Source organism: Lycorma delicatula, chromosome 5 (genome assembly GCF_047948215.1).
Source record: "Lycorma delicatula isolate Av1 chromosome 5, ASM4794821v1, whole genome shotgun sequence".
NCBI lineage: Eukaryota > Metazoa > Arthropoda > Insecta > Hemiptera > Fulgoridae > Lycorma > Lycorma delicatula.
This window is the reverse complement of record NC_134459.1, coordinates 74,758,701-74,784,987: the sequence shown is the minus strand read 5'-3', so window position 1 is coordinate 74,784,987 and position 26,287 is coordinate 74,758,701. Positions and strand designations below refer to the sequence as shown.

Genomic DNA, 26,287 nt, shown 5'->3' with positions numbered 1-26,287 from the left:
ATTCTGTACTTGAGTCTGACGTGATTTAACAATGAAAAATTTAATGGGATTGAATTTCCATCCGCGAATTTTTACTAAAACGGAATGATATCAAATCTTTTTTGAAATGAATTATTGCAAGTGATAAAAAATGGATCAAGTATGACAATTACATACGGAAAAGATCGTGGTCAAAGTAAAAGTAAAACTCCGTAAACGGTAGCAAAGCCAGAATTAACATCGTAATTGTGTTCGTGGGAGGATTGAAAAGGAATTACACACTGCCGCTCTACCAAACGATTGATTCTAATCTTTACTGTTCGCAATTGGAAATATTTTGCCAAGAAGTCGAGATAAAGTGATCAGAATTGATTAGTAAGAAAGGCCGTCGTCGTCTTGCATCATTTCAACGCCAGACCCCCACACATTTTTGTTTACCAGTAGAAAATTGAGACAACTTCGGTGGGAAGTTTTTATGCATCCACCGTATAGTACTGATATTGTACAATCAGACTACGAATTTTTTCGGTCTCTACAGAGCTCTTTTAACGATATAAAGTTGGTTTGTGAGAATCATTTAAAACAGTTTTTCGTTTAGAAAACACAGAAGTTCTAAAGAGATAGGATTATGATTTTACCTGAAAATGGCAAAAGGTGATTGATCAAACCGGTATATATTTGTTTTAATAAACTTCATTTGAAATTAAGAAAACGTTGTTTTACTTTTGTTATAAAATACGAAGAAACATTTTCTCCGACTAATATATATGTATATTACGATGTAGTATTTGATATGACAAATGAAATTCGTTATTTCTTCCAACACTTTTTTATTTTCTGCTGAAACAATAATATCATCAGCCAAATTTAACTCTTTATTTTTTATCTTTGTTGTTACTCGTTTCTCAAGTTTTTCTTATAGCATTTTTATTTCTTCTTCTGTATGTTAGTTGAAAATCGATAGCGATGTACTTCGTTCTTTTTGTATTCCTTCTTGACGTTTCTGCTCTTCTGTTCTTACTATAATTCCTTACAGATTATAAATCAGTATTTTTTTCTGTATATTTTAACAATATTTTTTTCTTTTCTGATGTTTATTCATTAAAATTCTAAAAAAAATAAAATTATTTATTTCTAAGAATTATATCTTTTTATTAGGTTGTTATTTATTATTTTCAAATTAGTTTCTTTTATGAAAAATTGAATTTTGTTTTTAAATAAAAATTTTGTACAACCAAATATATTAGTGTGTGTTGCAAAGCTAATTTTTTTTTTTGTTAATTTAATTATGTTTAGTACAAGTAAAGTTTATGCACCGAGTTTTCTTACCAAATCAGATAAAGTGTTAATTTGATATTTCGAATATAAACAAAAATAACTTGTGCTTTGTTTACCTCAATAGTAAAATCTTATTTTTAATTAAATTTTGAATATATTACTATTATGTTATCATGGTTATCTTATGTAATACTGAAAATACACATCTCTTTAAGAATACTACATATTAAATACCGGCCAATCAGCTTAAAAATACGTTTGAAGTATGTAATGCAGGGCTTCTTAAACTTTTTTATATAGCGACCCCCTTCAAGCTTAGGAAATTTTAAACGACCCCCTCCTCCATATAATGAAATATATATTAACCGTAGATGTAGATTTAATATCGCACTATTTTACAATGTAAATAAAATAAGGATTAAAGAATACGTACCCATTCATTTCACATATATGTAATTGGAAACGTTGACGGGATATCGGTCGTAATAAAACACAATAAATAGAATGACATAAAACTATATATATATTTATTCAATAGAAAAAATAAACTTTTGTAACAATTTTTTTATAAGAAAACATAAAACTATATCTATATATTCAATAGAAAAAATAAACTTTTGTAACAATTTTTTTAATAAAAACATATTATTAACATCAAACAATATTAATGTGACGGATGTGATTGTTTATTTTTACACAAATAATTAAATCTAGGCTCAATTTGAGTTAGTGCAGATCGTAATAAATTTTCAACGTTTATTGGTATTTTCAAGTTGAACGGTATTTTGATTTTATGTAAGTTAATGTGGAAAAGGCCGATTCACATAAATATGTTGTACAAAATGGCAGTAATTTGTTCATTGCCATTTCCGATAGTAGGGGATATTCTGATTTGATTTCTATCCAAAATTCATGCACAGGCACTTGAGAAAATCTAAGTCACAAGGTAGTATCACTTGTTAATTCGGCAAATTCTTCTTGTGCTTTTAAGTTTAAAAAATTAATTTCTTCCATTTCAATTGAAAATGGATTGCAAATCCATTGTTGTGTATCGATATCATTGGGAAAATACCTATGCATGTAAACTTCCATATCCTTCAAATGATTAACTATAATTTTTGTTATAGGAGTATCTTTTTTTGAAATATTGTTACTAATTATATACTCGTCAGTAAATGGAAACATTTCGAGCGATCCACTTTCCACTCTGTTCTTCCATATAAGAATTTTTTTAACAAAGGCCTCAAGTTTATTTTTTAACATAAACATATTAACGCAGACTCCCTGCATTGATAAATTCATATCATTGATTTTATCAAAAATATCTGCCAAATAGCATAGCTTGAGAAGCCATAAATTATCTTGAAAATAATCGGCCAAATTAGAATTTTGCTCTGTTAGAAATATAAGAACTTCATCTTTTAAAGTTAATAATCGTTTCAAACTTCGACCTTTTGATAGCCACCTAACTTCAGCATGTAACAATAAACTTGTATAATCCGAATCCATATCAATGCACAAATTTTTAAACAATCGACTATTAAGTGCTCGACTTTTAATAAAGTTAATGATTTTGACTGCATCAAAAAACACAGTGTTTAATTCTGGTGCAATTTTTTTAACAACAAGTGCCTCTCGGTGAATCATACAATGTGTAAATGTAATATGATCATTTCCAGCTTTAACAAATGCTGTAAAACCAAGATCTTGTCCGGTCATTGCTGCAGCACCGTCCGTGCACACACCAACACAATTTTTCCAATTTAATCCTTCTTTTTCAAAAAACTCATTTACTTTTATATATATCTTTTCCACGAGTATGACCTTCCAGAGGACGACAAAACAGTATATCTTCATGAATGCTTCCCTCATAAATATATCTTACAAAAAGTAACAACTGTGCCATTTTTGAAATGTCTGTCGACTCGTCCAGTTGTATTGCAAACTTTGAGCTGTCTTTAAGCCTCATAAGAAGCTGTTGAAATTGATCATTGCTAATGTCTGAAATTCTTTTGGACACAGTGTCATTTGATAATGGAATTTTACTAATTTCAGCAGCATACTGTTTTCCATGAACAATTTCAGACATTCTTATAGCTGCAGGTAGTAAAACTTGCTCTCCAATAGTAAAAGGCTTTTTCGTTTTTGCTATCAAATACGAAACTTCATACGATGCCAATAGATATTTATCATTCAAAGTAACATACTTCTCCAAAGTGTTCTTTTCTTTATTTGATGTTTGCAAAAGACGCTCAAAATATTCTATTGGCTTTTTTGATAACGTTGCATGTTTAGTATTCAAATGTCGTTGCAGTTTTGACGGTTTCATGCTTTCTGCAGCCAAAACTTCTTTGCAAATTAAGCACACTGGTTGTTCTTCATTGTTGTGAGAAGAGCATGTGAAGCCATACTGCAAATATGATTCGTCATATTTTCTTTTTTTTGTTTTGCTAGAAGTCGGATTTGAAGCACTGCAACTTGGTTGTGACGGCGTGGCAGACTTATTAGTTGGAATTTTAATTAGCCATTTATCCATGATGGTTAAATAATAATAAATAATTAAACAAAATGTAGTTGAACTTTAACGTAATAATTAAAAACACCAACTGAAAATTACACAGTAAATACACACATGTCACTACGAAGACAAAGCTGAGTCCAAACTGAAGTACAAACAGAAAAATAACTACACTCGAATCTTTACCAGTGCAATGACAACAAATTACGATCAGATCAACCCCGACGCATGGCGTGTTCAAAGTGTGCAGCGCACAAAGGCACCGTATCACAAAGACGCCGAAAAAGAAGCTTTCATTTAATTTTTTTTATTATTCTTTTATAAAAATAATATGCCGATTCGCCTAGCCTAGCTTGATTATGCTTCCGTATTGTATGTGTAAGCTGTAAGGCGACGCGGCGACTGGGTACTTATAATCACTAAGTTATCTTGCAAACACTGACGCCGGCGGCCAGACATCAATGTCGAACGTTCAGTTGAAAATCGAGGAGCGCGTTGTATTTATTATTTTAAATGCTACTTCCATATTTTCATTTATAGGCCCTACATAACAGTTTTGCATTGCCACTTTTTTCAAAAAATAGTTATAATAAAACTACAATAGTATTTTGTATGATTTTTATTTGTATTTATATTTGTACGTAGTGTGTATACTAATTTTAAAATTTTATTTATAATGATTGAAAAGTATCAGATCTTTGCGACCCCCTTTCAGTAGTCTCGCGACCCCCCTGGGGGTCGCGACCCACAGTTTAAGAAGCCCTGATGTAATGTTACAATTTTCTGCTATAAAAAGTTTCGGTAATATTTTAGAACTGTCCTGGTTCAAGATATGTTCATTTTATTTTATTTTCTTAATCATTCACTACCAAATAATATTTAGTGTCTTATTAAAATGATTATTTTAGGTTTAGTTGTTTTCATCTGTATAAATAAAAATGTAAATGTTCGTTTGTTCAAAATCTTAAATCTCCGAAAGTTCTTCTTCATCGATTGCTTTGAAATTTTTACACAACATTGCATTCGAATATGCATGTGTTTTTTATATACCTACTATTTATTTATCACACCTGTTACGGGTAAAAACATGCTTTTTTTTAAAAAACAGCGCTATCTGTTGGACGTAAAAGCAACACACGCTATACTAAATATTTCACGATTCCATTTCAATGTTTCCGATTTGTATGACAAAAAACTACTGGGCCGATATACGCGCGGGGAGAAAGAGAAAAATCGGAAAAAATCAGAAAAAGTAAAAAGGCAAGAAGGTAAAAAGGGAAAAAGAGGAAAACAGAAAAAGAAAAAAAGGGGAAAAATAAAAACGGGAAAAGAAAATTGAAATAAGAAAAAAGGTAAAGGGGAAATAAGAGAAATGGACGTAAAAGCAACACACGCTATAGTAAATATTTTACGATTCCATTTCAATGTTTCCGATATGTGTGTTCGCTGTAGGCTGAAAAGCTACTGGACCGATTTACACGGAGGGAAAAAGGGTGGAAGGGAAGAATCTAAGAAGATAGAAGGGGAAAACGGGGAAATGGAAAAGGGAAAGGGGGAGGAAAATGGGAAATTGGGAAAGGGACAGGGGAAAGTAGGAAAAAGAGTAAGGGAATAAGGTAAAAAGGAAAAGCGGTAAAAGGGAAAAGTTAAATTTGTGAAGTTCCGTAATGTATCAAACTTTCAATTGTGTTCATTTAATCTATATATACTCAAATCTAGCAATAGCGAAGCATTGACGGGTCTGCTAGTTTTTAATATATTAATCCATTGTAATTTTCTAGTCATTAATCAGTCATTTTCAGTGTTTTATTAATCTTAATAATAGTTATAAAAACGCTGTAAATATAACATTTTTTTTTAACCGAGTGAGTTCTTTTTTTTGCGAGGGGTAAAAACGCTTTTGCGTTATGATAGACCGGAACAAATATATTACAATACTATAAAAAACGATTTCTTTAATTATTAAATAGTCGCATACTGATTCACAGCTTTAAGAAAAACAAGGTATTCCATAGTATCATTGTATTATTTCTTAGAATATCTTGGGTTTTAGCTTCTAATTTAAATTTACGACGTAATGCCGCATAGCACACAGTCCACTAGGATGTGGTGTATTCTTATTTGGCAGTCGTAGCGAACATAAACAGGTTCATCTGGCTCATTTCTTAGGTGTCAGATTGTAAGATTAGTATGCCCTCTTCGTAAACGGTAATTAATAAACCGTCTTTCGACGGTTGTTACGGATTGAAGAGTTTCATGACAACACCGAGTCCTTGATGTACCATAGTTTATTATCTCCTATTGTAGTCCAATCTCCTAGCCGCCTTCTTGGAAGAGTATGTTTAATAGAAATAATAAAATCGGTAGTAGTAATAACACGTGTGGTGAAAGCCGGTTGGATACGTAAGACTTTAGCTGCAGATCCACACGTTTCTCAACCAGGATTCTCACATGGTTAGGAATCCAGCAGAAATTGTAATCATATAAAACACCTTTGCGTGTAAAAATTCAACACCCAAATTTACATGAATTCGGAATTTTTTTTAATGTTTTTAGAATTTTTATTAATGAAGTTTTGTTATAGACAGTAAGTAAAATTTCATTCATCATTTCATTCATGATTAAGCATATTATTATAAAAAAGAATATTTGGTGTATATGTATAAGCGACTGTTTGTGAAGGAGTAATACATAATATGTACGAGCAAACGCATAGACCATCATCTTATATAAGGTTAGATGATCACACACACGCACACGTACACCGACATATGAGAATATATATATATATTATTTTTCTAAAATCGATTCTTTCCAGAACCATATTCCTGAGCGCTATATAAATTATATTAATCCGATCAACTTACATGCAGAAAAATAAAATAGAATGACACCTACCATATTCCATAATTCAAGCAAGAGCGCTTTCGTGAGTCCCTCGCATCATCAATTACTCCATATAATTTTTCAGATCACTCGTACCAAATTTTCAATTAAAAGAAATTTCAATTTTAATGTGCAATTTGGTGATTTGAAAAATTATGTAGAAAAATTGATGATGCGAGGGACTCGCGAAAGCGCTCTTGCTTGAATTATGGACTAAGGTAGGTGTCATCCTATTTTATTTTATTATACTGTATTTATACTGTATTTAGATTGATCGGATTAATATTATATATATATATATATATATATATATATAATGTTGTCCCTACCTATAGGTGCCAAAGCTGTTTGGCTTGAATTGCTCCAGCCGGTGAACTGCCTCTTATCCTATTCCCCTCTCTATCATTGCGTCCACTCACACCCTCAATTGCCACCACTTTCTCCTCCACCCCCCAATTTCTACACATTTCAACACACACAGTTTAACACCAGCCAGCAGGCCAACCATTGAGCCGATGTCAGCCAGTATTATAATGGTCTAGTGGTGGTGGCTCCATTGTTCCGCAGTTTATGAATTCCTCCATTGTTATAGACTATTGTTCACTTGTATTCAAGACTCCATTAACAGCATGAATTTATATTAGTATGATGTGCGGTGCCGACTGTATATGCACGTTCATGTGTGTACTCGCTTCTCGTTTCTATTTCTATTACTCGATGTTCTTTTAATTCTACAATGTTTTTATGTTGTTCGCTTGCTCAGTTTACGTACACCCTTCCTCATTCTGTTATATTTCAGAATACGAGCGGTAGGCAGCAGTTCTCTCTCTTATTGTATAACTAGACTACAACGGTAGAAGTAAACTAATATTCCTCTACTAAACGTAAACCCAGCCCTTATTCTCCCTCCGCTGCTTTTACTTGTTGTATTTACTCTGTCCTAACTTTTGACTGCTTTGAAACTAATACAGACTCCCACCACCTATACTTAACGCTTGTGTGTTCGCTACCTGCTGTCCGCCCTTGTTTTCCTCTTATTGTATTGTACTTCCATTAGCAAACAATCAAAACTCATATAATAAAGGTGTGTTTAATATATACTCCCATACTTTCCTTCTTGCTCTCCCACAAAAACACCCACATTTGTAAATAACAGTTTGCTTATCTTAAAGTTATAATAAATATTATTTTTTACCCCTAAAACATAACTGAACCCCAACTTACATGCACGGTTGAAGATTATACAACTTAAGCGTAAGACGTGCCAAATATATGTTACATAATATATTATGAGGCGAAAACTATTTCAGTTTTTTTTTGTTTATATTCTTCATCTATTACCCGCAAATGTTTAGTTAAAATGGGTTCTGAGTTTAAAATATATCAGAAAATCAAGCTTCATTGAGAGAAAGTTGGTTATTTTACATTTCTCACGAGACTAGAATCTCCAGAGGAAATTTACAAGATAAGAACATATAATATGCAGGTATAACTAAATTTACACTCCCGGTATGGTTTTATATATATATATATATATTTTAATTCTTTTTTTTTTAATAAGTTGCAATAATGCTGTTTTATATATTTTAATTATTGATGTTTTAATAATTTTAAAAGTTGAGTAATTTTAAAGTTTTCTTTAATTTGTTAGAATTTTTTTAATACTTTATAAACGACCTGAATTTTTGGACTAGGATTTTTGTATTTTGTAGCATTAAGGGTGTAAGGGTCGGAAGTAAATGGTAAAACGTAGATTTACTTGATGTCACACTGAAAGATATAAATAAAACATAATTCAGGGTGTAGAATATGATAATTGCGTTGAGATTAAGAGATAAGTACAGAATAGAAATGTGTTGCGAATACTTTAAAAAAAATTGTATGATGAACAAAATAATGAACGATTAATTTTATGTAAATAATATTAACACAAAAAAAGTGTTTTATATGTAACTTATTATAAAGTAACTATGGATTAACTAATGGAATTACTAAAAAAAATATATTATATAAAAGTTATCTAAATGCAGTTTTCCATGACCTTATATGCTATTACATTACTTGAAATAAAATGGAAAAATATATTACTGATAGTTCCACTACTTCTTTTTTTTATTAAAGTAACAATAATAACTGTATTTTGTTTGTAACCCACTTCGTAAGCTTTGTTTCATTTGTTTGTTTTTTGTGTCGCGTGTCTCACGTTCCGTCATTCTCCCTAATCCAAAAATGGCCCCTCGAGCTGTATAGTGTAAGAGAGGAGAAAATGGAGGTGGAAAAGTCTTAGAAAGGAGGTTGAGGGGATGGACTATCTCCACCTCTTGGTACCATGAACGGTGTCATTAGCGAAATTGGTTTGTCTCGATGAAAGTCAACAACAACGCCTTTAAAGCATAGAAGGGGTAGATCAAGAAGGGCTGCATCACTCCTTCCGCAATTCCCTCCCTTATTATACACCCCTCTGCTGAGCGAATTCTTGCTGTTGATATTGGCCGATCCATCTCTCTTTTACTTACTCTTACAAGTTGTTAACAGTTTTTATATAATTTTTTTTTTCTAAAAAGTTAAGTTATGCTGTTACACTTATTACTAATCTTCTATTTCATACTTTAATAGTTTTTGTTAATTATTTTTTATTCGAGTATTTTATTTTTATTTTCTTTACTCCATTTAAATTTTATTAATAAACAAAACCCAAAAGACCTAAAACAGGATAAGTAATAAAAAAGAAACGATTAAACGTATAACTGAGATGAATGAAATTTCGAAAATTAAATTTTGCTCTTGAAAGAATAAGAAATAAAGTAAAAAGACAAAAGCAAAAAACTTTGACAGTTGTTTAAATTGGTGTATAACTAAAACGAGAAAAGATTAAGTTAATAAAAAAAAAAATTGCTATTAATGAGTGGGAACTATTAAAGGTAATTAATTCTCTTTAATAGTGGACCTACATGTATGAGGCGAAAGGTGCAGTTTGTCAGTAGTAGACGGTCGTGGTTTGGTTTGTGACCAAAAGGTACTCTTTGACAGTCCTGTAATTTATATTGATCTAGACGTTATTTAAGTGGAAAAACGATAAAACAAGTGATAGTATTGAATTATATTAATAATAGTTGTGTTGCTAATTATAATTAATATAATCTGTAAACTTATTTAATTTAATTAGTTGAAATAAAGCCAATAGCCCAAATATATTTATTATATTAGGTTTGATTACATCAGTGAATGGATTTTTTACGGCTTATTATAACATTTTAATTTATTCTCAAATTTTAAAAAATCTGGAAAAAGTCCTTGAGAAGGTTTACTTCCAAAATAGGTTCGAAAATACGATCGGTAGGAAGCTATAAAAGAAAAAATGTCATATTCATAAATGACAAAGGCAATTCCTTTTAAAATATTTGAATTTTACGTTTCTTATGTTACGGTATTTTACGGATTCTTATGTAATTACGTTTAAAATTGGATACAGAGTTAATTTGAAGAACTGTGAGAATGTACAAATACTTACACTGTTGATTATTCATCAAAGTCTTAATGCACAGGAATCGCTCTTACATTAATATATAAATGTTTACTTTTACTTTATAAAGAATTTTGTTTTAATTTTTTTTATATCTATATTTTTCTTCCTTTTAACTAATGTTCTTTCCAAGAATTACGTTATGTATTTCTGTTTACGGAAGGATGTTAAATAGTTTGCAATAACAAAAACAATGATGGTAAAAACAGGAAATGCCAATAACGTAAAAAAGTAGAAATCGTATAACTAAGAAAATATACTTTTAAATTTACTTTGGTTAGATTTATTCAAATTGTGAATCAACTTTTGAAATTATTTTATTCCGATTAAAATACGTATGTGGTAATTTTTTTTATAGAAAAAAAATTTAGCAATTCAAAAAAGTAAAAAAATGTATGTTACTTTTAAAATACAAGAAAACAAATTTCTTTTTGAAGTATGAAATTTTAATGAGTCTTTGTTGAAATAGCTAATGCAGATTTGATATAACCATTTTTTTAATGGCAAATAAAAACTAGTTGAATTTTCTTTCATACCGAATTTTATAAAGTAGAATGTCTGTCCATATGAGATAAATAATTTTTTTTATTTGACTTTGTACTAGTTAATTTTATAAAACTAGTTTCTCTACGATATTTTCTCGTATTATGTGAATTAAAATTTACAGATTCATTTGAAAATTATTTTACCTTACCGCAGAAAAAAATAATTCTTCAGATTTTTATGTTTTAAGCAATGTTTAGGTTCCAATTAAAAATAAATTATTACTTGATGTTTTGTTTTGTGATACACTTTCTCCTCATTGAATTGCAGATTTTCAGTATCACTGAGGAAAGAAATGCATCTGAAAATATTTCATGAAGAATACTCTCATGTATGAATACCCTCAACATAAAAAAGGTGTAGTTGTATATTTTTTATTTATTTTTTTTTAACCTATGATTTCAGTTTTCAGTCTTAACCATACTTTCCTTATTAGCAATAAAATAGTCATTTTATAAAATTACTTAAGCAGTATGCAGTACTGTAATTTGTGAACAATTAGTGATTAGAGAGAGGTAAAATTAATATTTATGTAAATCAAAGTGAGAAATTGCTATCTCATTAAAAAAAAATGCTACAGAACTTGTATATCTTGATCATATTGAAACACAGAATTTTATTAATATGATGGTGAAAATACAAGAGAAGACGTCTGTTTCATACTCACAGAACTCACAAGTTTAAGGAATTTCATTGAATGCACGCACGTACATCTATTCTTTATTATTGTTACAACCTTGTTGTTGGAATTCATTTTTTTTAACCAGAATGGTAAGATGGATGAAATTATAGTTAAGTTGTTAAATCTTCCCTAGAGTCGAACAGAGACCATATTTTTTACAAGATAACCACTTACCTAACTGACTAATCGTTGTTGTAGCAATGAATATTGTAATTTCAAGGGTGTATAAAAATATCTTAACAGTTTTTAGAATTTTTTTTATACATTCGTAATGTTAAAGCAATAATTTTCTTTAAGCTAAGTAGTTTTCAGCGTAACAATAATATTTTTAAATAATAGCAAAGCTTTCTGACCGTAAAAAAATAAAGAATACATAAGTTTTATATTAGTTTTATATTTTAAATATCTTTTGGTATAGATGTTAATGCAGTAGTAAATGTACTACTATTGACATTTTTCTCAGTCTTTATCATGATTCCATATTAGAAGAATTAATATATTTAATAATTAGTTCTATAATTCTTAATTTCCAAAGGAGCTAACGATTTCATTATATAATTATTTCATTACAGTTGAATAAAAATACATTCCGTATTTTTAATTTTAGAATTATTTTTTAATCACGATACGCAAATATCTACAGTCATTTTAAAAGTTAAAAATAATATACCAGATATTAATTTAACGAAAGATAAGTTAAAACTTGAAAAAAAAAATGATGGAAGAGGTGGTGTTATTGTGGTTAAAGCGAGAACTCAACAGGTGAGGCGTCTCGCCACCAACAGTTTCCATAACCCAACACCACCCACCAATCTATCTATCTTACACCATGTGGCAGTTACATCAAGTAGGCAATGATAATCTCCTGTCATATTCTGTAACGAAAATTATCAACAATTTACCTAAAACACTGCATTAAATTCTCTTATATTGTTTTAAAAATTAATTTATAAACATATTCTAATGCAAATTAATTTCAGCTTAAATTAAATACTTATCGTAACCGGTTATTGTATGCAGTAATTATAGATTTAAAATATTTATAGAATTCATACTATTAGTGAGATCGATTTAAAATATTCCATATAAATAAATAATTTATAGCTGTTCTAAATATTGCCAATATTCTCGATTTTGAAAGTTATTCTACGAAAAGTAAAACATATATAATATTGCCTGAAAAAAAAATCTTAATTTATTTCTTTATTCATGTAAATTTGGTTTACTTTTGCGTTTAAAAACAAAATATTTTTCAACTTTATTTTATATTTCACCCTAATTTTTCTTGCTTCGATTTCTAAAATGCTATATTTACGAACGGAACTGTTTAAGTAATTTTACTAAAATACTTTAAAAACCGTTGATTCCAATAGAAATTTTTGTAGTTGTTGATAGACAAACTAACTTCTGAATAGTTTCTTTTTTTACTTCTTCTAACGAAGTAAAGGAAGTATTCTGATGGCAAGAAATTTTGGTTTTCAGATATCAACGGAAATATCAATTTTGACCATCCCTGAATCCATTTTGACTAACTTCGGTGTGACGTCTATACTTACGCATGAATGGTATCTCGCATGACTCAAAAACGATTAGCCGTAGGATGTTGAAATTTTGGATTTAGGGCTGTTGTAACAACTAGTTGTGCACCTTTTCTTTTGATTGTAATCGACTGAACCAAAAGTGTCCAAAAAAGCCCAAAATCTTCAAAGATTTGGTTTTTGGACTTTTATTGCCCTCATTGAGGGCCCTCATTTTTTAGCCCTCATTGAGAGCATTTCAAGGATATACAATTCTCGTAACTGGTATTTATTTTCATTGGTTCCAGAGTTATAGCCAACAAATAGAAATTAGAGTTATAGTTAACCAGAATTATAGGAACATCTCATTATTTAATATTATTAAAATTATAATTTAGAATTGTATTATTTTTAGATTTTCTAGTTTAATTTCTGCTTAATTTTATTTAATTATTCTGGAATTTTTGTTTAATTTTATCTACATTAAAGTTAACTACAGCGTGATTGAAACATAGACCCTCACAAAACATATACACTGAGGCATACATGCCCGATTTTTAATAAATTGCAAAAAATTCTTTTCTTTTAGTTCATTATTTCTCTGATATTATCGGACAATATTCTGCCTAAGTCGGAATTAATCATTATTTCGTTTATTTGTTTTTTGTTGCCAATCATTTAATCGCTCTTTGGTTTGATATAATTCTTCTGATATTAATTTGTGTACACGTTCTCTAGTTTTTAAATTTTCTCTCTTTATATTCATCATGCTCTCTTAACCTTTTTATTCTTCCCCTGTTCTTAAAATTTTCTTCTTTTCATATTCATCTTCTTGTCGTTTTTTGAGCTATATTTCTTCATGTTATCTTTCTTTTTCTTGTGTGATTGTTTCTTTTTTATTTTTGATTATTTTGATTATATTTGATTATTTTCACAAAATAATCCAATAATAAAAACTATTTACACGGTCAGTTCGAAATTAACATTTGTAACCAGTATATAGGAGTTCACTAAACGGAATAATTTAATTATTATTAACTATCACCAGAAATCGTAAACTTTTATTTATCAGCAACTCACGTATTACTAGATCAGTATTATTCGTATCTCAATAATGCTGATGTAGTAATACGAGTAATAAAGGGATTTTTACTCTATCCTAATATTTCATGTAAGATTGATGAATTAATAATTGTATAAATATTTGATGTTAATAAATACTAATATTTCAGCAGTTGTGTAATTGTCCACTTTATTAAAAAATTCGAGGTTCGTATCTCACTTTAAAAAGAAATAAATTTAAATGAAGTGCAGCAAAAAATGTGTATATGTAATTTAATAGGCGTACAAGGAAGTCATGTGGTGTCCACATCAGATTTTTCTATTTAATGCAGGCAGAAATTAAATATATTAAATACATTTAATGTTATTTTTATCCAAATATCAAAAATTAAGATTGTAATCTAAGTTTAAAACAACTGAATATTAACATTGAATATTAATTATGTTGAAAGTTAAGTTAAGATTTCGTAACAAAACTTATTTTCGTAAATTGGTTTAAAATCAATAAAAAATATTTTGAACTGTTTATGTATTTAAATATTGTAATGTATGTTTAGAGATTTGGTAATTTTCCTTTTAAAAAGTTGAGAAATTTCGATATTATTAGGGTATTGCTATTCGACTGCATAAAAATTAAAATGTGTTGATCATTTGCTTTTATTATTAACTATTCAGAAAACATAGAAATATCGTTCTTTCACTAATTAAAATATTTACTATTATTATTTTATAATATACTATTTTAATATTTACTATTATTACAGCGAATGTAGCCAGAAGAGCTATATGAAAGGGGAATTATTTAGGATCCAACTAGTTCATCTAGACCAAATATATATATATATATATATGTATGTATGTATGTGAGGCACATATGATTTTGGCCTCATATTTCAGGGTTAACGAAACCGATTTTCTTCAAATTTGGTTCAACTATTTCTGTATGTGGGGCACTGATAAAATAAAATTAAAAAAAACTTCTTTAAGAGGGTACGGAGTATCGTGGAAAAAACAGTTTCTATTTTCTTTAGAGCCACTTTAGAGAAAACACTATTACTTCAGATTTGTGACTTACAATGATGTATAAATAATGGCAAAAATATTCAGAAAACATCTCTTAAATTGAAATATATTTTTTTTGTTCACTTTACCTCCCTTCGATTTAAATATCTTTCAAACATTTCTTGAAAGTTTATTCTACATATATAGATTTATTAAGAAAGAATTCAGTTTTTTTTTTTTTTTAAATTATTGACCTTGGACATAGAATGCCGAAAACGTATTTGAAAATTTTTTTTTCTTATTTTATCCCTTATTGTTAGATTTATAAGAAACTTTCCTTAAAAAAATTTATTAAGCTGAAGTTATATGAATATTTTTAGAAAAATGTTTCTTAAAATTTATTCCCCACTTCTAAAAATTAAATATTCTTTCTTTTGTTTTTGGCTCCTTTTAATTTTTATTATTAATAGCCGAGAAATTCATGCAATACTTCACCAACTTTTTTCTATTTAATTGCTGTTTGATTTGAATCTTGTAATCAATCGATCACTCATAAAATTTCGTCAGCAATCAGAGGATAAATTTAGGAAAAATTATTTTATATAATAAATTGAGTAAAATAAGATCCTATTAATTTGTGTATATTAAAGTCGGAAAATCAATTTATTTTTACTATCTTGTTTGTTTTCTTAAAATAATACATGTTTTGTATTAATAAACTGGATAAATAGTAATCAGCTGCTTAAAAAGCAGCTGATTTAGCTGTTCAGCTGTTTTAGATCATTACGACACTATGAATACCGTTCACGGATTAAAATACTATTCACACGAGAATATATTAGATATCATTATGTCAGCCGAGGAACATGTAAATATTCAAAATTCCTCATCATATAATTTCAGAACACAACAGATTTTAATTGTGTATAATGTAAAATAAAACTAAACCTAATTTTAAAACATTGCAGAAGAAAAGTAAATTCATTTAAAGCTTTAAAGTATGTCTTTTTCTAGAATGTTTTATACCTTTTTATTCTTTCCTTCACTCTCTGGAGCTATCTTTCACTAACTCTTTCTAATGATATTAAAACATTTTTAGAATGTTTTTTTTTAACAGCATTATTAAACTGCGTTTGTTGGACCAATACTTATATATTATTAATATAATTAGAGAAATCGTTTGCCTTTACAGTTTTTGTTTTGAAAATATCTACATAAGTATATATATAATTACTTAATTTTTCGTGTATTTATTATTTTTGTTAACTACTGAATGATAAAAAAATTTATATTTGTATTATCTACAGGTTAAAATAGAAGAGGGAATAAACTTAATAATTAATTCAGTATTTTGTGGTACATAAACTTTCTCCTATAAAATATCCCATGTATGTATTAGTTATATGAGTAGTAGTTATTGACTGATATATTATTATAATTTTTATATACGAGGCTCGGCTGATAAATTTTTCACACTAGCGTGCTACACGGATACAAAAGGTATTATTGAGTTGTGCGTGGCAGCACGTGATAGGTAAAATCCTCCTTTACAAACCAGCGATAATGCGTTGAAATTCGTTTACCGGTTTGTTTTCAGTAGCTGTTAAAATGGAGTCGAGTACGACCAATATGTCTACACGGTTAAAACAGCGCGCAGTGATCTAGTTTTTAACAGCAGAAAATTTGTGTCCTATGAATATTTTTCATCGTATAAAAGCGGTTTACGGTAGTAAACTGTTGACAGAAATACTGTGAATAGGTGGGCGTTGAAATTTTGCAAATATGAAGCTGGTAAAGCGACAATTGAGGACGCACCTGGCAGCGGAAGACCAGTTTCTATAAGTGATGAAAAACATCGAAAGGAGGTGGACGATTTCCTTTAAAATGACCGGCGAATCACCGAGTTACGCATTGTTGTTCAGTTAGGCATACCTAAAGAACGAGTAGGCCATATTATTGAGCAATTGGGTTACCGTCAAATCTGTGCACGATTGGTACTGCGTAAACTCTCTGATGGCTCTCCGCAAGCTGAAGTTTGAGCTTATCGCGCATCAGCCCTACTAGCCGGATTTGGTCCGTGCGACTTGAACTTCTTCCCTCGTCTCAAGAAGGATGTCAAAAATAATCATTACACCGCCGACGATGAGGTGAAGGAAGCTGTAACCACTTGGATCCGAGAAAGACCAACAGAATTTTTCAGTGACAATACAAAAACTTGTCACGCGTTGGGAGAAGTGTATCAGTGTAAACGAGGATTTTATTGAAAAATAAATACTGAATTTTGTTGCTAAGGTATTTTACTTTTATTGATTTTTTTTATTTCATTCCATTATCTCTTTCCATTCCCATGCTATGCATATATGTGCAAAATTTATCAGCCCAGCCTCATAGTTATTGCTAGTACGTAGAGTTTTGTATAAATATTTATTCTTTTCTGACGTCTTGCTGATCCATTAGGGGATTGAAGTGAATATTGTTCAAGCCAGGGAGTATGAATTATCTGACCATATAAAACTACTTACACTTCGAATACTATGAAAAAAACGTGATAAAAAATATATGGGGGTGAATTATTTTTATAAAAACAGTCATAAATTATAAATGACATTTGCCTAACTTCATTCCTTGTCTAAATTAAATATGTTCGTAGAAAAAAAAAATACTTGCAACCTAGTAATTTAAGCAAACTAATAATATAAACATAGTGTTGATGATCTGATGGTTACATGGTTATTCTAAGGTCCTTGGTCCAAATTAATTTTTTATTTTTAATAAATTTGAATGTCCTTGTTTTCTTTCATCACTGACTATTAGCAATAATACCTTTTTACGTGATTATGATCCTAGGGAAACCACTTTTTAACTAGGACCGAGTATAATAAACTTTCAATATTATTTATTAAGTTCGTTACTTTCTGAGGTCAGTCTAATTTTAATATAGAAGATATACGAAGAAAATAAAACTTAATTTAATGGTAACTGAGTGATTCTCTTACGGGCAGTGTTTAATTACTCAGTAACTACAAGCACAAGACCTAAGTCATTCAACATTTTTACAGACATATTGTCACCAAATGTTTAAAAATCTGATCAATCGTTTTAATTGTAGAGGACAAAATAAAGTAGCACAATTTTTTTTTGCCTACAATTTGTTTATTTACAATCGGCTCCGAGTAAGAAATCAAAATAAATAGTATTACAGAAACTACATGATTAGGGTTTTTCAACGGACACCATCAATAAAACATACATATACATCTTTATGTATAATACATCTTTTTATAAAGAAAATACGTGCATAGGTGCTAAAATTCGCAAAGGTCTAATAAAAATGAAAAAAAAAATTATTAATCAATAGACAAAGACAAACAGTAACATAACAAGCTCATAAAGAAAAATGGAAAGAGGCTTCTCATCAAGGCATGGAAATATACACATCACATATGTGATATTGAATTGGCTTAAGAATTACTCAGATTCCCCGAAGTCCAACAGATGCAGATGTTTCAGTCGCTGGATATCTTCGCCGTAGTTTAGGAGATTAACTGCTAGAAAGTCCACATGATTATCTAACCGCTGTCTATCATTTTAACCGATTCGTTTGATCTTTAAATACGTTAAGTGGAAAATATATTTCCTATTGCATCTTTGTATAAAAAATAACACTGAAAGTTTATCATACTCTTTTCTAGTTGGATAATAGTTTTCCTAGAATTATTATTACGTAAAAAATTATTATTAATAATAATCAGTGATCGTAGAAAACAAGTACATTCAAATTTATTAACAAGTAAACTTAGCTGTGTTTTTACGAATGAATAAACAAATTAAAATATGTTCAAATACGTACAGTTATAATAAATAACCCTCATTTTAATTTATTTTTCAATAAAACTTTACATAAATATTTTTTATAACTTTTAAAAGTTATAGTTTGGTGTAAAAAATAACATAAATTTTTTTCTGTAATATATTAAAATAATATAAACCTGCATATTTATATTTACAGCTTTTACTGGAGATGATTGCTTGAGCTTGAACTTGTGAAATGAGTATTCGTAAAAAAGAAAAAAAAGGAAATATTGAGCAATATATTTTTATACACAAGTATAAGGATTCGTAATTTGAATAGATATTTTATGACAGATGACGGTTTATTACAGATAAAACATTGACAGGGTTTATTTCATGAAATTATACTAGAAAAAAGTGAACGATGAAATTAGAGAAACTAAAATTAGACTGTTTTACTCGTTAATTTTATTTACTGATCATTTATGATATTTTTTTTTTTTTGCTACTCTATTATATATATATATATCGATATTTTTTGAGTGAAAAATTATTAAGTCGTTTGATGTTTTATTAATTCACCGTAATCATAAGTAATTAAATTTTTGCCTAGAAGATTGTAGATGTCACGACTATGTCAACAGAATTGAAATTTATAATAGTTGCGTATTTTTTTAAATTTCTTATTGTTGATGCTCGTATTTAATCGGTATAAAAGTAATGAAGTTTGGGTTCTTATCGGTTATCTGCCTGCCACGTATTTTTCCGTTCCAATTCAAACGGTAACAAGTAATTAATTTACATGTTGGCTATGTATTATTTATTTAAATGTCATTATATTTTAAAATTAGTGAAATAATTATTACCATCTGATAATTGTTATCTCTATGGACAGCAGCGCTTATCATTCAACTGATATCTTCTGAATACTTTTTTTTAATTCTAGTTAGTATTTTAGTATTTCACTTCGATTAGATCGGTTCGGAGTTTTGTATTTAAAATTGTACCAAATGAACATTTGGCAATTAACAAATACGGAACGGAACGCGGCTCAGTTCTTTATTGAGGCTGGGGTTTAACCGAAGAATCGCCTATGTCCAAAAGGTCATAACACGACGTTGTTTGTAAGCGCTACATCGAGATGGCATTGCAACCATCGTGAATGTGGTACATTAGTATCTTTGCGTGCTGTAAACTGTTCCAAAATTTCAGATTACCTTTCTTAACTGTGGTACGTTTTATTTTTCTTGTGGGCGCGAGAAACATCGTCGATTACACATCGTCGTTCGTGTAAACAATAACTGGATATCTCGGATAAAACGATCTTTGATTGGAATAACTAATTTCGCGAAATATGGTTGGACGTTTTATCACAAAAGGATAATCGAAAGATTTGCGGTATTAGTAAAATCGTTGAATTGGACGAAACCTTGTCTACAAAAAAAAATTCCGGGCGAATATTGCCACAACAGTGGATTTTTGGCGGTACATGTCGAGAAACCGAGGAATGCTTTCTGGTTGGTGTTCCCGATCGTTTATTTTCAACGTTGTTAAAGAAATTAAAAAACACGTGATGGAAGGATCAACGTTGTACACGGATTTGTAGTGGGCGTATATAACGAACGAAATCGAAGAAGCGGAATTCAAGCACTTACAAGTGAATCACACCGTTTTAACTTCGTCGATCCAATTACACATGCCTGCACACACACACACACACACACACACACACACCATTGAAGATTCTGGGGCTCTGTAAAATGGTGAAACGAAAAGCACAGAGGCACGGACCGCCATTATCTGGAGTCATACTTAGCAAAATTCATGTAACAGCGAGAAGTTCGCGAAAAAGAAGCGTTTGACGCTATAATTGAGGCGATTAAGGACACTTGGCCACCTGCAAAAAACGTGAGGTAAGTTGCAATGGATTATAGTAGTAGAATAGCGGACGGTTTGATTAAAACATTGATTTAAACGATTGTTCGTGAGGGGCAGATAAAAGTACCGTAGTTTGTTTGCCTAATAGTTGTGATTTTTATTGTGTTATTCTTAAATAGTTATTTAAAAAACTTATTAAATATTTAACCTTCATTTTAACCCGTATGGTACTTTTGATTCTCCTTATCTGGAAGTCTTACTAAGATATTAAGACTTAGATTATTTAAATAGCTTAATACCTATACGTAATTTTAACAAATAACTGGTTACGTAGTTTCAGAATATTAGTAAACTATTGAATGCATATTTTCATACGATACATTAGAGATTTAATAAATTAATTACTCTAAGATTGTAATTGAAATACCAATATTTTCTGTTTTGAATCGTATTTCTTCAACGAGCAATCATAGATATATAGTCGTAGCCTACATTTCTCACTCACTACTATATAAAGAAGCAACTACTTACCGTTTGTTCCCGAAAACTGTAGAACCAATTAGTAACTGTAACTTTCTTATGATCCCGAAATATTTACTATAGTTCAAATATCACTAATCTTATTGCTATACAGTCGTAAAACAAAACTTATATAACCTACAACTTCAACATTTATTGCTAAATGCAATGTTGTCTATGTCAATACAAACTTCTTCAGAAAGTAATGTGATTTACTATATTTAATGTCATTGTCTATAAAAGATCAATTTGTATTATTATCATAATATAAGTAAAAATAAACTATTTTGGTAATAAAATTAAAAGGAATTACGACTATTTATATATTTAACAAAGTTTTGATGGTTTGAGGAATATTGAATTTTGAAATAATACCGACTTCATCAGAAGATTATTATCTGTTTCACAAAATTTAATGTGTTTGTTTAATCTGGCAGTGACTGGGAGCATTTTTTTCGCGCGAGAATAAATTCTTGTGCGATCAACGTAGCACTCTAGAATTTTTAATTCTAAATTAAGAAATTCCATCAGGGTAATTCATACACGTAATTGACATATATTCGATTTTCGATTTATTATTAATATTTGCATAACGTCTAGGTCGGCAAAGTCACGGCTCAAAATCCAGTTTAACCATTGAGAAATATATTAAGTTTCAAATTAGCTTTCGATTATCACCCTGAAATTGAATATTTGAATTTGAAAGATATTCAAATAGGTAACATGATTAAAATATGTAATCATTGCGATGCCAAAAAATTTAATGATAAAATTTCTGAATTTTTCTATGCTGGGACCAGTGTAGTTCTTGCACAACTTCACTATCCTCCTGATTTTATTAAAAATTTGATTTTGGTAACATTTCTTTTACTTAAATATTCCATTTTATCTAGTAAGTTGCGAATATCGAAAGCTTTTGATAGTAACATACCACACATAATTAGTAAAAATTATTTCCAATTTTCCAGGTTTTGTACGCATATATCACCGGCGAATCCATGACACGGGTTGTGCTAGTGTATATTTATACAGTTATAATCATATTATGGCATTGCAAGCTATTAACTTAAAAAAATTCATCTTTTGCATTTTATGGACCAATGCCGATCACTCCTAAATATTCCTCAATGATCCTTAGCATTTAAATGGAATACAAGAAACTGTAAGCCCTCTACCATTAACTAGAGTTGTATCAAGAGCATACAGCTGAATGAAAGATCTATATACTGCATGCTTTGAATATTGCAGTCAAATCTTATTGCTAATTCACATCGTTTCATTCGCAAAATATCTCACCCTAACTTGTTCCAGATAAGGGCAAAATCATTACGATGTTAAGACATGCAGTTTATTGCCTTATTTTGTAATAATTCTTAAAATGAACTAGACTCGTACATCACTAGACTCGTACTTTCCGATTTGCATTCTAAATTGGTTTCTAGGTGAACAACAAATCCAAGTAAGTAAGAAACAGTTTTATTCATTTATGGGAACGGAAATGTACTGATTACAACTCAGCTTATTTTGCTTCACTAATACTGTTTTGGATTTCTTAACATATTATTGTTTCTAACAAGGACTAAATCAATTTTCTGTTTACCTTTTAAACTTGTCGTTCATTAAAAGAAGAAAACTAAAGTAAGGATTGAATCAATATGCTAATGTTGGAAAATCATTGCTTGAGAATTGTTTTTGATTTGGCTTTTTTATTCATAAATAAACGTATTCAAGATCTTAGATCATAAAGGTTAGGTATACTTAACTTTTAAACGAAAAGGATCTGTCCTATATTCCTTATCGTATAACGTTAATAATTGTAACACAGTTATTAAAGACTATTAATTAAAATTTGTTTTTCTATTTATTATATTTTCAAGAATTTCCTCTCACTACCGACATTAAAATTCTCAAATTAAACATAATGAGTGGTACAGAAAGTGTTTAAGTTTAAGAAAGTAATAAATGTTTTGTTAATAATTAATCTATAACAATAAAATAAATCAACTGAATTTTTAAATCTACTGAATTTTCTCAACAGATTTATCTTGACAAATTTGTTGATCTGTTTTTATTAGAATCAAGCATATTGCCTATTGTAAATAAAATATTTTGATAAATATTATAAATTTAATTCGTGAAATAAAATTAATTGTACTTCCTAATTTTTTTTTTTTAGCCTCCGGGATTCATCGTTAGATATTATTTCAGAGGATGATATATGTGAGTGTAATTTTGTACAGCGTAGTCTTCGATAATTTCTGAGATGTGTGGTTAATTGAAACCCAACCACTAAAAAACACCGATTTCCGCTATCTAGTATTCAAATCCGTATAAAAGTAACTGCCTTTACTAGGACTTGAACTTCCTAGGACTTTACTAGCACTTGTGAACTTGTGCTTCCTGACTGAAAAAATTATACTACTTAGTAAATAAAATGTATAAATAATAAAGTTAGTAGATGAAGTTAAAACTTACAAAAAAATAAATACATATCGAAGATATCAATTTACATATATATATAATAATGATATTGGTAGGGTGATATAGTTCATCTATATGGGGGGGACACACACAAAAAGGAAACAAATTTTATTATAATTGCAGAGTTTCAGACTCATTTATATATATTTTATTGGCTCATTTATATCCATGCTGATCTTCGGCTCTGTATTATTGAGCATTAAACATAATGAACGAGGACAGTTTTCCCGGTTATACACCCACCCAAAGACTACATAAAAGTTTACAAAGGGAAAAAGAAGGGGTTATTCATAATAAGTCCTGTGATATTAGCCAAAATATTGGCTTGGCTTCAACGCCAAATGTTCTACACAACCCTAACTGTGCTGTCCGTAGCCTTATTAACAAAATCAATTGAATTTCTAATCTTTTTTCTTTCTTCCTCAGTTTTTTTTTATAATTCTATTAGTTTTAGTGTACTTTCTATAAAATTATACTTGGGAAATCATCTATCCTTGTTTACACAAAATTTAAATAATGAGTTTCAGTTAGAACAAATTTAAGAAACTAATCGTTTGTATTAAATTGATTTTTACGGTGAAATAATAGAAAAATATACTTACTTGATTTACGGTGAAAAATCACTTGCCTAATATTCCAAATAATTTTAAAACGTTTTCTCCAATTTTTTTCAGGTTATCATCATTGAATATTTTTCCATTTATCTTTCCTTATTTAAAAGTAAAAATTAAAAAAAAATTCCAAAATTCAAAGTTGTCTATTAACATTTTTCAAAGATTATGTATATGTTTTTAAAACTCTAAATTTAAGATAATAAGTATTTTAGAATCCCTCAAAAAAAAGATAGATTTTCTTGGCCACATCATAATTTTTATCATTTCTAGTTACTCAAAAATATAAGAAATAACGTTACTACTATTGTATGGAATTTTTATTGTATAAAATGAATTTCCGAGAATATTTAATGCTAATATTCCTTTTGCAGGTACATAATTTTTCCTTGTTCTTCTGCGTATAGCTTCCCCAATTCATTGAATACATATTAATTATTTAAAATATATATCTACAATTGAAATTTTTACCATTTTCAATGAGGTACTAACTGTTTTTTTCCAATTTGTAAATGTTATTATTTTTAGAATTTTCTTGTATTTGAAGTTTGTGTCTCTTTGTACAATTAGAATTCTGTAGCATTAAAATTTTAATGGAGTTTTTTCTCTGACATCAGCGAAGGTACTTATAGGTAACCGACAGAACATAACTTATGTAATAACATGAATATAAAAACACTTCCTTAGATAAATTTTGCTAAAATTAAGTTATCTTAAATACGAGTACATAAACGAAAAGATAAAGATATATATCTTTTCCTTCATTTAACTGATCTTTATTATTTTCGTGCGTTTTATATTGCAACCAATTTATTTTTTATTTTTACTTATTTCATTGTAAATTAGCATAAATGATATTTTAACCTTTTGAAAAAAATTGTACCTGCATCATAAAAAAGAGAAAATTACATTAGGCTAGTCCATTCGCAAAGTTCATTACATAGAATTACTCAGCAAAGAAGTTTTTTTCTTTTTAATAAACCTGCTGTCCGAAGTAGACCATAAAATAAACTTTTTACATTCGTGTATTATTTTTTCTATTTATTCTCTTTGACTCTAAAAAAGATTTCTCTTTAGCTTTTAAAATTTTCTTTATGAATATGTGAAATATAAGTTGAAAAACCGTGAAATAAAGAAGCTGTAGTTCTTATAAAATCTTATTTTAAACACAGATTTCTGTAGAAATTGTTTTTATTTAGATAAATGTTTGGTGAAATTAATTAAACATGGATTATTTTATGTTAACTTTTGAAAATAGTACAGGATCCTTGTTGATTTTACTTTTTATAACAGGAAATTAATGTTTGCATATTAATTGGTAAAACGTTAAAAAAAAAGCTGGCAAAGTATTACATCATTTTCCAGATTATTAATAATAAATATTAAAAGCGTTTGAGCAAACAAAAAACGAAAAAAAAGAACAGAATTTATAAAACTTTAAGAAGTGGGGAATAAATTTTAAGAAATATTTTTCTAAAAATAATCATACATAGGTTAAGCTTAACAAATTTGCTTAAGTAATGTTTTTTTTTTCTAAATCTAACATAACACTCCCTTCAGTAAAGGCTAAAATAAGAAAAAGAAAATTTTCAAAAATACTTTTCTGTATTTTAGGTGTAGGATGTATAATTTAAAAAAAAACTATAGATATTTCTTGGTAGTTCTATATATTAAGTATAAATATTAAAAAAAAAAAAATTAAAATTATTTACACAGAAAGGGAAATAGAGCAAAAGTACATAAAACATATATTTCAGTTGTAAGAAGTGGGAGTTGCTTTTCTGAAAAAAAAATTGTTTTTTTTTTATTATCTGCATTGTAAGTAAAAAATTTGCTTTAATAATCTTTTCTTTAAAATGCCTTTGAAAAAACGAAATTGGTTTTTTCACGATATCCCCAGTACCGTAAACAAATTTTGAAGAAAAAAAAGATTTATACGATTATTGATCAGTGTCATCAAAATTTTACATAAGTTTTAACTTTAAAGCTCGGGGTTTGCAAAATTCCAGATAGCTC

General features: G+C 28.9%; 1 protein-coding gene across 1 annotated transcript in view; it reads right to left on the bottom strand.

Moving 5' to 3' along the window:
* LOC142324456 (nucleolysin TIAR-like) overlaps nucleotides 1-26,287 on the bottom strand; it is a 1,191,620-nt gene that overhangs the window by 222,438 nt on the left and 942,895 nt on the right. The window lies entirely within an intron of this gene.